The sequence below is a fragment of the Euphorbia lathyris genome, chromosome 7 (assembly GCF_963576675.1).
Source record: "Euphorbia lathyris chromosome 7, ddEupLath1.1, whole genome shotgun sequence".
NCBI lineage: Eukaryota > Viridiplantae > Streptophyta > Magnoliopsida > Malpighiales > Euphorbiaceae > Euphorbia > Euphorbia lathyris.
This window is the reverse complement of record NC_088916.1, coordinates 85,891,821-85,907,061: the sequence shown is the minus strand read 5'-3', so window position 1 is coordinate 85,907,061 and position 15,241 is coordinate 85,891,821.

Sequence of the window (15,241 nt, the reverse complement as noted above, 5' to 3'; positions counted from 1 at the left end):
TAGTCAAACTAAAAACTCAGAAAAAAAAATGACACAACATAATGAACAGATCGGTACACGCGTCGCTAATTCTGTGTTCCTGAAAAATATTGGTGGCAAGGGGTGAGCTGCTAACTCAATAAGACAGTTAATTAAATATATAGCACACCACATACAAAATAAATTTAATGCTTTAACTTATAGGTGACCAAATAACATATTCATCAATTATTTATTAGGGAAAAGTACAAAAATAAACCTTGTGGTTATACATGTTTTCGATTGCAGCCATGTGGTTTAAAAATTTACAAAATGGTACCTTGAGGTTCATTCCGTTAGCAAACACATACCAAATTGACTAACGGTGTTAAAAGTCAAAGGGAAATAGTTAATTTGGTCATTATATTTTTTTTATTTTATAAATTAACCCCATTATTATCTAATTATCACAAACAAACTAGAAAATTAAAAATAAAAATTAAATACACCTTCTTCTCCATCAGTAGAAAATGTTGAAAAATTCCAGAAAACTGTTTGTAAAGCTTTATTTTTTTATATATATTTTTATAAAAACACCGCAATAGAGCATCCATATAGATCAATTGACATCACTCATTCTTAAGCGCCTCCTCTGTGAATGAAGAATCCATGGATGGATGGTTCCATACGTTTTAAAAGAAAAGAAAAGATGAGTAGAGTAGAGATCTTAAAATCAGTTGTTAATTAATAGAGATCTTGAGATTAAAACAGAATTACAGAAAAAAAAGGAAGCCTCTGGCTGAGAAACGAGACCGGTTGAGCATCAACGATGGGGAGAAGAATGGAAGATGAATACGAAGATGAGAATGATGGTTGTTGTATTTGATTTTGTATTTTAAAGAGAAAGGAGAGAGAGAAAGAAGAAGAAAAATAAGAAATTAGGGAAAGATGGTGAAGAAGGTATATTTAATTTTTATTTTTTAATTTTAGGATTTGTTTGTAATAATTAGATAATAATGAGGGTTAATTTATAAAATAAAAAATATAAGAACAAAATTAACTCTTTTCCCTTTGACTTTTAACACCGTTAGTCAATTTGGTATGTGTTTGCTAACGGAATGAACCTTAAGATACCATTTTGTAAATTTTTAAACCACAGGGATGTAATCGAAAACAGATGTAACCACAAGGTTTATTTTTGTACTTTTTCCTATTTATTATTGAAAATTTTGATTTAGGACCCTGCTTATGCCAATCCAGTAGTACCCAATGGTTGTTCTCTTATTTTATATACATTCATACTATGGGTGTACCCTATCGTAACAAAAACCCGGTACCCCTTTCACCTACTTTTCCTTTCTAGGTACCCTTTCGTAACAAATACCCGGTACCTTGACACCCTGTCGTAACAAATACCCGGTGTCTATAATTCGCGTGATCATAATAATCAATTTTCTTAATTAGAATTTTACAACCATTGAATATACTATGATGGGTAAGCCTTTTTTTTTCTCATGTAAAGTTCTCATTCATGTCATGTGTAAAATATATAACAAAGTTTCATGTCATCATTTATCACACATCATCAATCTATCAAGTATACATGTCAAGCACATAGATCAAATCAATAAGAATTTATTTATTTATTTTTTTCGTCATCAAATTAAATATAGCACCCAACATGTAAGCACACATACTACATATTTAATTAACCACTTACCTCTAAAGCAAAAAGAAAATATAATTAAGCAATTTCTTCTGGTCGGTCTTCCACTTGATCCTCACCTCCTATATATAATATTTATTATGTAAAGTCATTAACTAAACACTTATGAGTGCTAGAGAAAAAAAATTTGAAATTAATATTTATTTATTATCTAACTATTTATCAATAATATATATATTAACATGTGAGTCTACTGTCTTTTTTTTTATTTAAACTTGCATTTTGAAAATTTATGTGGGCATAGATTATGAGAATTTTGTTTTTATTCAAAAAGATGTATACTTCCATCAAAACAATCAACTAAAAAAATTTATTATATTTAAGAAAACCAAAAAGTTACAAAATCCTAATATATAGTATATATACAAAAATTATCCCATACAAATGTTGATCTATATTCGAAATTGGAAAATGGCATTAGTATAAAAAAAATAATAATAAAAATCATAAAAAAAAAATAAAGTTTTCACCTTTGATAAATTATATATATATATATATATATATATATATATATATATATATATATATATATATATATATATATATATAATTTATCTTTTAAATAACTCATAAAATTATAACTCTTTTATATACTAATGAAACTATAAAAATTCTAGCATAGTCTATTGTAATCATAAATAAAATACTATTAAAATAATTGATGACAAGTAGAGAAATTCTGATCAACTTCCGTCCCTGTGGGGGCGTCGTTGGGTTCGACGGGGGAAGCTCCGATGCCAAAGTCAGTATTGAGGAACAAGAGAGCAAACTGAATTGACAAAGGGTAAGGGAATGTGTACCTGGATAGCCTGAGACGTAGGCTATATATAGCTAGAAAGTTGTAACCTTCAGTAACTAGAAAGTCTCCATTAATGTTCCATTAATGGCGGTTACAAGTTATCCTTAAGCTGGCGGTTAGCTAATTGATAGCTCATTAATGGTCTTTATGGCTAGGTCGGCCCAGCCGTTATAATTGCGAATGAGTGTTCAAGGAGATTCGCCTCATAGATTCGCCGGCGGGTCTCCTTTGATGGGTCCTTGGAGATCCGATGATCCGCCAGTCGGATCTCGTCAATACGCGCCGTTTCCTTAGGTGAATATCCCCCTTAGTCCTCGGGATAATATCTCAATGTTATCAGAAGCCCCCCCTAAGTTCCCTTAAAGTCCTTTAGGGCTTTTGAACTTCTACGCGCCGTCATGACTACCTGCATTAATGAGCACTCTGTTCGATGCCAATCGCAGAGTGACACGTGTAACAAGCGCCCTGTCCAAGGAAAGAGAAGACGCCTTCTTCTTCTTTCTCTTTCTCTTTCTTCCCTATTTCGTTTTCATTTGCCTTTTCACTGCTCGAAGCTTTTCCTGGGAGTTTCATAGTTCCTTCAAAGCTTTCTTACATGTAAGTTCATCTTTTCTCATTCTATTTTCTCTGAATGTTTAGGAGTTCTTCATCCTCTTCTAGATCAACCTCTGAGCTTTTTAATTTGACCCCTCCTCCCGAAATTGTGGTTAGTTTTAGTTGGACTACATCGTCATCGGAAAATTCATCTTCCTCCGAGGACACAACTTGTTCCGATTTAGCTGAGTTACGTAACTCGGCGTGTAGTCGCTACCAAACTCGTTCCACTAGGAGTCAAATTCTTTCTACTTCGGCCACCGGTGCCGCACCGGCCGTTGATTTTAGGCGTTTTTTGGGAATAATGGCCTCTTCCTCTTCCCAACCTAGGAAAAAGAATCCCCGAGCGGAGTCCACTTCGTCTCGCATGAGTGCCGCGGATCTGGCGGATCTAACGATTCGCTTCCCCTGGATCAATAATTATGAGACTCAATTAGCGACGGCTCATCAACGTCCCTCATGTCCGCCAAGTGGCTTTTTAACTGTGTATTGTAGTCACGTGGAGAGAGGGTTCCGACTTCCTCTTCCCAAGATGATGGCGGACATCCTTTCCTATTTTGATATCACCGCCAGCTAACTACACCTCAATGGCTGGTTGGATATTGCTTTAGATTTCTATCTAGCTTCGAACTTAGGGGTAGTATACACTGGGCGGATCTTTAGAGCTTTTCACAAACCGTCAAAGCGAAAGTCAGAGTCGTTTCTTACTTTTGCAAAATTTGGAGTGTATTCGCCATTCAGTGGCAAAATGTCCAATGTCCACTGTTGGGATGAGAAATTCTTCTACATGAAGATAAACGAGGGTGAATCACTGGGTTTTCCAACATTCTGGAATCCCAAACCTCTGCATATGGCGGGTGATATGCGAATATTGACGGCGAGTGATGAGGTAGTGGCGGACCTCATGAAGAGTGTCAAGGCGGATGCTTGGACATATGTGGATGCTTTAGCCTTTATGATAAGCGATATTCCCCTAATTCACAAAGAGGGGGACAAGTTCATTTACTCGAAGATTACACAGTTTGATCAAGGTAACTTTGTTTCCTTCTTGAACCTTGATTACTTTATTGTTTTCTTTGGTAGGTGTTTATCTAAGGCCAATCACGCTCTTGCAGAGAAGCGTAGGAAGTTGTTGGAGGATGAGGCCCGCAAGAAAGCTCAAGTGGCGAATCCTCAAAAGGACACAGGGAAACGTCTGGCGGATGCAACGGTCGATCCGCCTCTGAAAAGGAGGAAGCCTGCAGCTTCTGGTGGTCCCAAGTTTATGGCGGATGCCATGAGATCCGCCATGCCTGCAGGGGAGATGGAACAAGTAGGTCGCCTTTATCTTTTGCCCGTTCGTTATGTTTAGAATTTAAGTTTTGATCCTTGCTTTTTTGTGAAGACGGCGAAGCCTGACCTAGGCAAATACTGGTCCGCTAAGTATGGGGCCGAGGGATCCTTGGAAAATGAGTCGGTTATCAATGACTTGGATGAGGCTCTGGGCCAATTGGGCGAAGTGCAGAGGAATCAGAATCAGATTCCCGGATCAATTCATGCACAAAGGGGGAAGACTGAGCTTCTTACGGTAGGTCCTCTTGTTTGAAAGAAACTTTTTCAGAAAAAGCTATAACTTTGTTCTTTCATTCTTGACGAAAGGGTTTGCTTTTGACAGATGTACACTCGCATACGTGCTATGGAGGCGGAGCTCCTTCAAGGTGTGGCGGATAAGGCTACTATAGATAGGCTGGAGAAGGAAATAGCTGATGCCAGGGCGAATATAGCATCCGCCACTACTGCCATGGCCCTTAAGGATGCCGAGATAAAGAAGCTGAAGGAGAAGATCGAGGCTGATGCCAAGGAGCTCGAGAATGCTGTAGGAGAAGCTGAGTACATGGCTGGTGAGCAGGCTTTCTTTTACGGCGAACTAATCATGGCGTATGTCTCACTGGCGCATCCTGAGATCGATTTCACAGATCCGCAGTTCACCGTTCCAGAGCCAGAAGATGTTCTTAAATTTAACAAAATCCCTGAAGAAAGCAAACCTGCCACCACCGTCCAGCTAGTGGATCTCGAGGAAGTACCTCCGAAGTCTGGTGAGGAGCTGATAACCGATGGCACCGTTCTTCCTGGGGAAACACTTTCCGTGGAAAAGGAAGTCCCATTGGCGAGTGTATCTGTGGCTGTCGAGAAGGAAGCCTCTCAAACAGGTGCTTCTCAAGCGGGTGCTTCTGGTGAGAAGAATTTTAAGGAGGATGCTCTTGTGATTTCTTGATGTCCTTTTTTGTTTTGTAAAACTTGTTAAGTACAATTTGTTTAATCCTCATCGTAGCTATTTATTTTACCTTTACATTTGCGTAAGTAAATATATATAAGCGTCTAGGATTTATTTTGGAGTAGGTGGCCAGCCATACTCCATTGTGCGAACCTTTGTGAAGGTTTGAAGCTGTTTTATTCCTTTAGAGGAAGTAAAGCTGCCTTCAGGGATCATCTTGCGACCTATCTTTGACGTGAAGTGATTCGCCTAGAGGGCTTTGTAGACCCTTCTTTGGAAAGGGAGTAAGAGAGTGTAAAGACCTTGCGTCCAAGGATCGTTTTAACTCTATCTCGAATGGGGATCGTCTAAAGATGGATCCGCCCATTAGACTCGTCCTCTTATCTTTGAGGAGAAAAAGTAGCCATAGGATAGCAGTACTTTCTCAATGTGGAGAGCGTTGGATGCCCCCCTTCTTTTTAAGACTGGAATATTTATATTGCTGCAATAAATTTTTTAAAAAGAACATAGACAATAGAACAATTGATGTTTATTGATAGGAGAAATGCCTTATTACAGCAAGCAGGTCTTACATGTGAGCCTCGTTAAAACCTTTAATAAGAAAAACCACATGGGAAAAAAGCTTACTAAAGGAAAAAGAGTACTCAAGACCGTATGTACATCTTATTTTTTGACAAAGTATTTGCGGAGATTTTGGAGGTTCCACGTGCATGGTAATGTGTTCCCCTCCATGTCTTGAATCTTAAATGTGACGAATCCAATCTTGTCCACTATTTGATATGGTCCCATCCAGGTGAGCCCTAGCTTGCCCTTCCCTTCTCGAGACTGGATTTTATCCGCCTTGCGGAGCACGAGGTCTCCCACATTCAGGTCTACAGGTTTGGCATTTTTGTCATGGTAAGCGGCGATCCGTTGCTTGTATGCCGCCATACGTACATAAGCCTTGTCTCTTCGCTCCTCCACTTGATCAAGACTCTCTGTTAGTCTGTGGTTGTTGGCCTCCTCGCAATAGAATGCAACTCTATCACTTGGGACTAGTATTTCAACCGGGATTACAGCTCCCACACCATGAGAAAGGGCAAATGGTGTTTCTCCTGTGGCCGTTCTAGGAGTGGTGCGATACGCCAATAAGACGCTTGTCAACTGATCCGCCCACTTTTTATCATGTTCCCCCAATCTTTTCTTTATTCCTTTTACGATCGTCTGATTCGTAACTTCAGTCATACCGTTGGATTGAGGATAATAAACGGAGGCGAATCTGTTCAAAATGCCCAATTTCTCACAAAAAGTCTTGAATTCGTCACAGTTGAACCGTGTTCCGTTATCAGTGATGATGGTGTGGGGTACGCAATATCTTCCCACGATATTGTCTTTGACAAATTCCACTATTCGTTCGGCCGTGATGGAGGAGACAGCTTCGGCTTCTACCCACTTGGTGAAGTGATCTACTGCCACTACCACATATTTCCTCTGTCTACGAGTTGGAGGAAATGGTCCAATGATGTCAATTCCCCAGATGGAAAAGGGTCGCCCTTCAATGATAGGCCTCTGGAGATGTTTGGCCGTGTGTGATTCATTCGCATGAATCTGACAACTATGGCATGATTCCACCAATGTTTGTGCATCAAGCTCGGCAGTGGGCCAATAAAATCCTGCTAACCTGGATTTCTTTAAGATAGTGGCGGATGCCTCATGGGCCCCACATGATCCCTCGTGCAGCTCCTTGAGAACCTGTTGTCCCTCTTCTGGCAGAATGCATTTTAACCATGGATGGCTAAATGACTTTCTATAGAGGCAATCGTTGATCATGGAGAAATAGGCCGCTTTTCTGACGATCCGCCGAGCCTCCTCCTTATCAATGGGTAGAGCTCCATCTGACAAATATTAGCGAACGGCTGTCCGCCAATCATCCTCTACTGTTGTGAGTAGGGATACTTCTTTAGAGGCGAATGCCGGAGCTGCTTTAACCTCGAAGGGACATTGCGGATCTGTCCAACTTTCTTCACTAGAAGCCATTTTTGCTAGGTGATCGGCTTCAGTGTTTGATTCTCGGGGCACATGGACCAGTTCCCATTTGGTTTCTTTAGCTTCAAGGTGGTCCTGCAACTTTTTGACTTCGGCAACGTATTTGGCCAAAATGTCATCCTTCACCTCATAATTTTTGATCACTTGATTGACCATCAACTTGGAGTCACTATAGATCACGATCCGCTCGGGAGTGATTTTCTTAAGCAGGCGTAACCCTAATATTAGAGCCTCATATTCCGCGGCATTGTTGGTGGCATGGAAATCCAACTTTGCTGCGTGCCGTAATTTTATGTACTGGGGGCCCTTGATCACGATACCTATGCCAGCTCCATCTGTAGAGGAAGCCCCATCCGTGTACATCGTCCACTCCTCTACTTGAGATTTAGGGAGATTCACCCCTTCCTCTGTGAATTCATTCACAAAGTCTACCAAGGCCTGGCTTTTCAAGGCGGTTCGGCTCTCATATCGCACATCAAATTCTCTGAGGCGAATTGCCCATTCCATTAATCTCCCTGAAGTATCAGGCTTTTGCAATACCTTTCTCATGGGTATATTCGTACGAACTATGACAGTATGGGCCTGGAAGTATGGCCTAAGGCGAATTGCCATGGTGACGACGGCCAGAGCCATTTTATCAAGTTTAGAATACCTGGTTTCAGCATCCTTCAATACTTTGCTCATATAATAGATAGGATACTGCTGGCCATCCTCTTCTCTTATCATGACTGTGCACACAGCTTTCTCCGTAACTGAGACATACATGTAGAGATTTTCACCTTTTAGGGGCTGGCTCATCATGGGCGGTTCCGTGAGAAACCGTTTGATCCCCTTGAAAGCCTTTTCACAGTCCTCATTCCACTCGAATGCCTTTTGCTTCTTGATGACTTCATAAAAGGGCTGACACCTACGAGCTGAACAGGAAATAAACCTGTCCAAGGCCACGATCCGCCCGTTGAGGCGTTGCACTTCCCTGATGTTCCGTGGTGCCTGTATTTCCAGAACAGCCTTAACTTTGTCGGGATTTGGGCTCACGCCTTTTTCACTAATCATGAATCCCAGGAACTTTCCATATGTTGCACCAAAAGTACATTTTTTCGGGTTTAGCTTAATATTGTGGCGTCGGAGTACGGCCAGTACCTCTCTTACATCATCTGCGTGCTTCTCCACAGTGGTGCTTTTGATGATCATGTCATCTACATAGACAGAGTAGTTATCACCTTTGGTTTCTGCGAATATTTTGTTCATCATCCGCTGATAGGTGGCGCCTGCGTTCTTAAGCCCAAAGGGCATGACTTTGAAGCAATAAGTGGCTTGGTGAGTCACGAACGAGGTCTTGATTCTATCTGAAGGCTCCATGGGGATTTGATGATAACTCGACTTCATGTCTGTGAAAGAATACATAGCATGTCTAGCGGTTCCATCTACGAGTATGTCAATACACGGCAAAGGATAATTGTCCTTGGGACAAGCTTTGTTGAGATCCGTAAAGTCGATGCACATGCGGTAGGATCCACCTGCCTTCTTCACCAAAACGATGTTCGCCAACCATTGTGTATAAAGGACCTCTTCAATGGCGTCCGCTCGTTGGAGCTTGGTGATCTCTTCCTCTATCACCTTCTACCTTTCAAGGCCATGGTTTCTCCGTTTCTGAGCTACGGGAACCGCATCTTTGTCGATGTTAAGTTTGTGAGTGATCACGTATGGACTGATCCCTGGGAGGATCTCATCTTTCCATGCAAAGACGTCCTCCGCTTTATGGAGAACTTTGGTGATTTCTTCTTTAACTTCGCCTTTGAGCCCTTTAGCCATTCAGACCTGCTTTTCGTCCGCCATGAGGTACATTTCTGTCTCACCCAAGACCATTGTGATGAGTTCCTCCTCATCTTCGTCCTTAGATTGGGGGCGGATCATTAGTGATGCCGAATATGTCTCTTGAGCCATCTTTTGGCTCCATCTGATCATCACACCTCCCTTGGTCATAGGGATGTAAAGAGTTAAGTGGCGTATGGAGATGAGGGCAGCTGCCTCGGAGATAAAGGGTCGTCCGAGTATAATATTATAGGCTAACTGACCATCCAAGATAGAAAATTCCAGATCACCCCTCCAGACTTGATCTTCATCTGCTAACTCACAATCCAACGTTACCTAGCCTTTTGTCTGAATTTTATGTCCTGTCACTCCCAGGATATCCACTATAGTTGGTTCTACTTGGACTGGATCAACCATGAGTTTGGCGAAGGCTCCTCTTGTGATGACATTGCATGAGCTCCCAGTATCGATCATCACCCTTTTCATCTCCCAGCCTTCCATCATCATAATAATGACCAAGGCATCTGCATGAGGAGAGATCTCTGGTCCTGCGTCTGTAAATGGGCGATTCAGCGATGTCCTGTCAAGAGCAGTGGTTTTTGCCTTTTTCAGTACTGGTTGATATCCAGGTCCGCCTGCTATGACATTGATGGTCCCTTTTCCTTTCTTCTTTGGGTCATCCTTGGATCTATCACCATCTCCCTTTTTGCCATCATGTTGGATGAACCGATCCAATTTGCCCCTCTCAATGAGACGCTCTATTTCTCGAGCTAACTCCCAGCATGCATCTGTGTCATGGCCGTTTTTCCTGTGATACTTACAATAATTTTTAGGATTTTTACCAGTATTGGTATTCTCCCCCCCTTTTGGTTCGGGGTATGAAATGCTCCGCTTGTGTTGACTGTTCTCAATCCATATAAGCACTTCACTTTTGGAAGCATTGAGAGGTGTGAAGGAGGTGACAAATGCCGATTTGTTCTTAGAACCTCTTCGCCTACTTCTAGAGGAGGAATCTTGATATTTGTCCTTTTCCCTATCTCGATGACGAGATTCGCTTTTGTCCCTCCTAGGCGGAGATGCTGATTCACGGCGAATGTCATCTACCTCCATAAAGTCCTTGCAGCGCTCTATTAGTTCTGCCATGCTGGTAGGCTTCTTACGAATTAGATCCTCCTGTAAACTCTTACAAGTGGTATTTTTTACCAGAGATTCCACTGCTATGGAGATATCTACATCCACAATTTGTATACACAATTTGTTGAAGGAGTTTATATAATCTCGAAGGGATTCATTCGCCTTCTGCTTGACCACTGGAGGGATACAACCAGCGAATTTAGCACAAAACTCTCTGCTTAGTTGGTCCCAACTATCTATCGATCCAGGTGGTAGTGATTGGAACCATCCATAAGCGGGACCTCCTAACGTGGTGACAAACATTTTGCACAGCACTGGCTCAGTTGCACGATTGAGGCGAAGCAATATTCGGTATTTTCTGACATGGGCCTCTGGGTTGTCAACACCCGTATATATAGCGAGATTTGGTATTTTAAAATGCCTATCCATTTCCTCTGCTTCAATCCAAGCCGTGAAGGACGAATCTCGATTGGCGAACGAATTATGCCTGGCATTCTCCTCATTCATGCGAAGTACCGCAGCTCGAACTCTGTCGTCAAAATTCTCCGGATCCGCCCTTGGGCGACCCTTCTGTGGAGATCTGCTTGGAGAAGATGATGAACTAGATCCCGAAGATGGATCTGAGGGTGATTGTCCACCACGTCCGCCTCTGTTTCCACGTCCGCCACCTCCTCCATCTCCACCTCCTCCACCCGGGGGAGCCTGACCGTTACCCCCTCCAGAGCCTCCTGAAGGAATATGCCCATCATCCCCGTGGTGTGGTGGTGGTGGTGGTGGCATGCTTGGATGTGGCGTATCTACTGGCCTTTTGCTCTGTCTACGTCAAGTAGGTAGGGGTGATCTGCCTTTGCGGGAGGATCTCGGTCTTTGGGGCGAGGGCGATTCGGACTGCCTACTTTTCTCTTTTCTACGTTTTTTGTATTTTCGCCCTTCCGATCCACCCAATGAGAGATTTGACCGTGGCCGCCTTGGGATATCCGATCCGCCCAGATTGATCCCATGGCTAGTGGATCCGCCAGCCAGAGTTTGATTGTTTCTTTGACTCCCTCCTGCGCTAGCAGGGAATAACTCTCGATTGATTGGTCGTTCTCCTAATGCCGTCGTGGTAGTTACCATGGATTCCGTATTGTGGGCTTGGAGAAATGAAGAATTATGGGCGTTTGGTCCTAGAGTCACCTGGGGCCAAGAAGATATTGTAGATGAAGACGACAAACTCCAAAACGGGGGAATGGTCATGAACGATCGCAGGCGGTCACCTGTTTCAGGGCCAAACTTTTCCCCTATAGCTTCTGCACACATGTTGATGAATGCGTCCGGGGGCATACTACTTTCAGCTTGCGTTGGGGGAGCATTAGAATCAGTGCGACCAGCACTAGTTATTAGTGGTGTTTCAACCCCCGATGAGGGGTTATGATCTCCATTTGTCATATTTCTTCTAACCGTGAATGAAAACCCTTTATTTGTTTAAGGATTCCACGCTCACCGCACCAATTGATGACAAGTAGAGAAATTCTGATCAACTTCCGTCCCTGTGGGGGCGTCGTTGGGTTCGACGGGGGGAAGCTCTGATGCCAAAGTCAGTATTGAGGAACAAGAGAGCAAACTAAATTGACAAAGGGTAAGGGAATGTGTACCTGGATAGCCTGAGACGTAGGCTATATATAGCTAGAAAGTTGTAACCTTCAGTAACTAGAAAGTCTCCATTAATGTTCCATTAATGGCGGTTACAAGTTATCCTTAAGCTGGCGGTTAGCTAATTGATAGCTCATTAATGGTCTTTATGGCTAGGTCGGCCCAGCCGTTATAATGGCGAATGAGTGTTCAAGGAGATTCGCCTCATAGATTCGCCGGCGGGTCTTCTTTGATGGGTCCTTGGAGATCTGGTGATCCGCCAGTCGGATCTCGTCAATACGCGGCGTTTCCTTAGATGAATATCCCCCTTAGTCCTCGGGATAATATCTCAATGTTATCAATAATACACATTGAAAACACTTATACAAAAATCATATGATTTTAACTTATAAAATGAAAACCATTTTGTACCTTGATATGAGAAACTTGTAGCCTCCTCTAGCGAGAAAAAAAATACAATATGACTAACTTTATATAGAAAATAAGTCATTTGTGTCCACAAATTAATAGAAGCTTATCTTTACAATATTTTAATATAGTTTGAAAAGGAATCACATTACTACATTACTAATAATTTAGTTTGACCCACAAAACACAAAAATCATAGTGAAAATTAATTTGTTTGACCCATATGTATCTCTAACACAATTATTTCTTCTTTTTTTTACTACATAAAATATTGTTTCACAAAAATAATTTAATTTTTTTTAACTATCTAATTTATATAGTGTAGCTTTTATTTATTTATTATATCTTTTCTTTACCCTAAATTTGAGAATGTTACAATTTTACCCCCCTAAAAAAATATTTTGTCCTAAAATTTATATACTAGTAATCTCGAAGAGATGTGGGTACTGCTTTCTCATGTGTTCTTCAATTTCTCATGTGGCTTCACGTAGAGATCGATGGTGACTCCAACGAACTCTAACCATTGGAATTTCTCGTCTCCTCAGCTTCCTCATTTGTGTCTCTAATATCTCCACTGGCTCTTCTTTATAGGTCAAATCCTTCACTACTTGAATTTCTGGAGCTGAAATAACATGGTTCGGATCTGATCGGTTTTTCCTTAGCATTGACACATGAAAGACATCATGAATCTGCGACAACTCTGTCGGTAATGCTAGTCTGTATGCCAATGGCAGAATCCTTTCTATGATTTCGTATGGTCCAATGTACCTAGGGCTTAGTTTCCCTCTTCTACCAAATCGAACGATTCCTCTCCAAGGTGAAACCCTTAAGAACACTCGATCTCCCACTTCATATTCCATCTCCCGACGGTGCTTATCAGCATAATTTTTTTGTCTATCTTGTGCCGCTCGTAAACATTTCTTTACTGTCTTGATCTTCTCGACTGTCTCTTGTACCAACTCAGGTCCTTCCAATTGTCTCATGCCTTCCATGTCCCAACAGACTGAATTCCTACACTTCCTCCCATACAAAGCCTCATATGGTGCCATCCCAATACTGGAATGGGTGAAAAGCTGTGCTAAAATTCAGCTTTGTGCCCAAAGCTGCCTGTAAACTACGCCAAGATCGAGAGGCGAAGCGAGGATCTCTATCCGATACAATAGAAATAGGAACACCATGTAACCTCACGATCTCATCTCTATATAGCCTTGCTAGCTTGTCCAAAGGATCATTTCGCCGAATCTGTAAGAAATGAGCAGATTTGGTTAGACGATCCACAATCACCCAAATCGCGTCATGTTTACTCCTCGTCCTAAGCAATCCGATGACGAAGTCCATGGTAATCCTTTCCCATTTCCAAGATGGAATAGCTAAAGGTCGTAATTTTCCGACAGGAGCTTGATGTTCTGCTTTAACCTATAGACAAGTAAGACATTTAGCCACAAATTCCGTGATATCCTTCTTCATGGTCCGCCACCAATAATGTGGTCTCAAGTTTCGATACATCTTTATAGTTCCTGAGCGCATTGCATAAGGTGCATTATGTGCCTCCTTCATAATCTCAACTCTCAACCCACCTATTTCTGGTACACATACTCGACTGCTTATCATGATCATCATTCCATCATCTCGTACTGAATAGTTAGGCTTCTTCCCTTGTTGGATCTTAACCTTCATTCTTTGTAAATAAGGATCTTGAGCTTGCGCTTCCTTAATCATGTCTTCTAATACTGGCCTTAGTTGTAGTGTAGCCATCAACCCAATCATCTTATCCACACTAATTTTCACATCTATAGCTTTTAACTCTACCAACGATGTCATATTATAGCCCTTCATACTCGCCAACATCTGAGAAGTCTTTCTGCTCAAAGCATCTGCTACAACATTCGCCTTCCCCGGGTGATAATCAATGGTGCAATTGTACATGCATTGAAGATTTGGAGACATTACTTATATAGAGAGACATAAGCAATCACCTTACCATTTTGCATCAGCACGCATCCCAGCCCATGCTTTGAAGCATCAGTATACACCATAAATCCATATTTTATACTTATAAAAAAAATTCAATTGCTTCTTTATACTTTTAGAATATTCAGTTTACCAATTTAACTTGTTTAAAACATATTAACCCTTTTAACAAAGTAAATAATTTTTCTGAAAAAGTTGAAATGTTTACACTTTAATCTAGTTTAGGTAGCTAATATTTACCTTTCAAAAATTCAATTGGTCAATTTAAGCAAATTCATGGGTTACTAGAATTTTTTTCCAAATATAAAGGACTAGTTGATTTTTTGAAGAAAGTATGAGGACAAAAAATGTATTAATCTATTAATTAATTAACTTTTTAACAATGTCTATTCGCAATGTCACCAAAACATATGTCGCCATAATGAGAATTGACTCGTGGCATAGCACGTGTCGAGAATGGAGCAAAAATAATGTTTTTTCATAATAGTGAATAAGATTATATGTATATATATAAAGTGCAAAAAATACTTTTAATATTGTCCAGCAAAAGTAATTTTACCTCTAACGTAATGACTAAGATAATAATACCATTAATGTTTACAAGTTGAGCCAATTTACACTGATGTTTGAAATTGTGTCAATTTCAATTGTTATGATGGAGCACTCTGTGCATTCACAAATTTCGTTATCACTCAATTTGTATGTAGGGATGGTAATCGGGCATTATAAAAAAAACTATATGTTTCCAACCCGATGGGGATTTGTAATAAGTGAAAAATTAGGGATAAATTAGGGATAAGGAAGGGCACAGGAGACCATTTCTCGCCAAAGCCAAAATGGTGATAGGGATAAAGATTATTATATCCGCTCCGTGAAAATTCTTCCCTGTCGTGTATAAATTCCCGTGAATATCTATAGTTATGTTTTG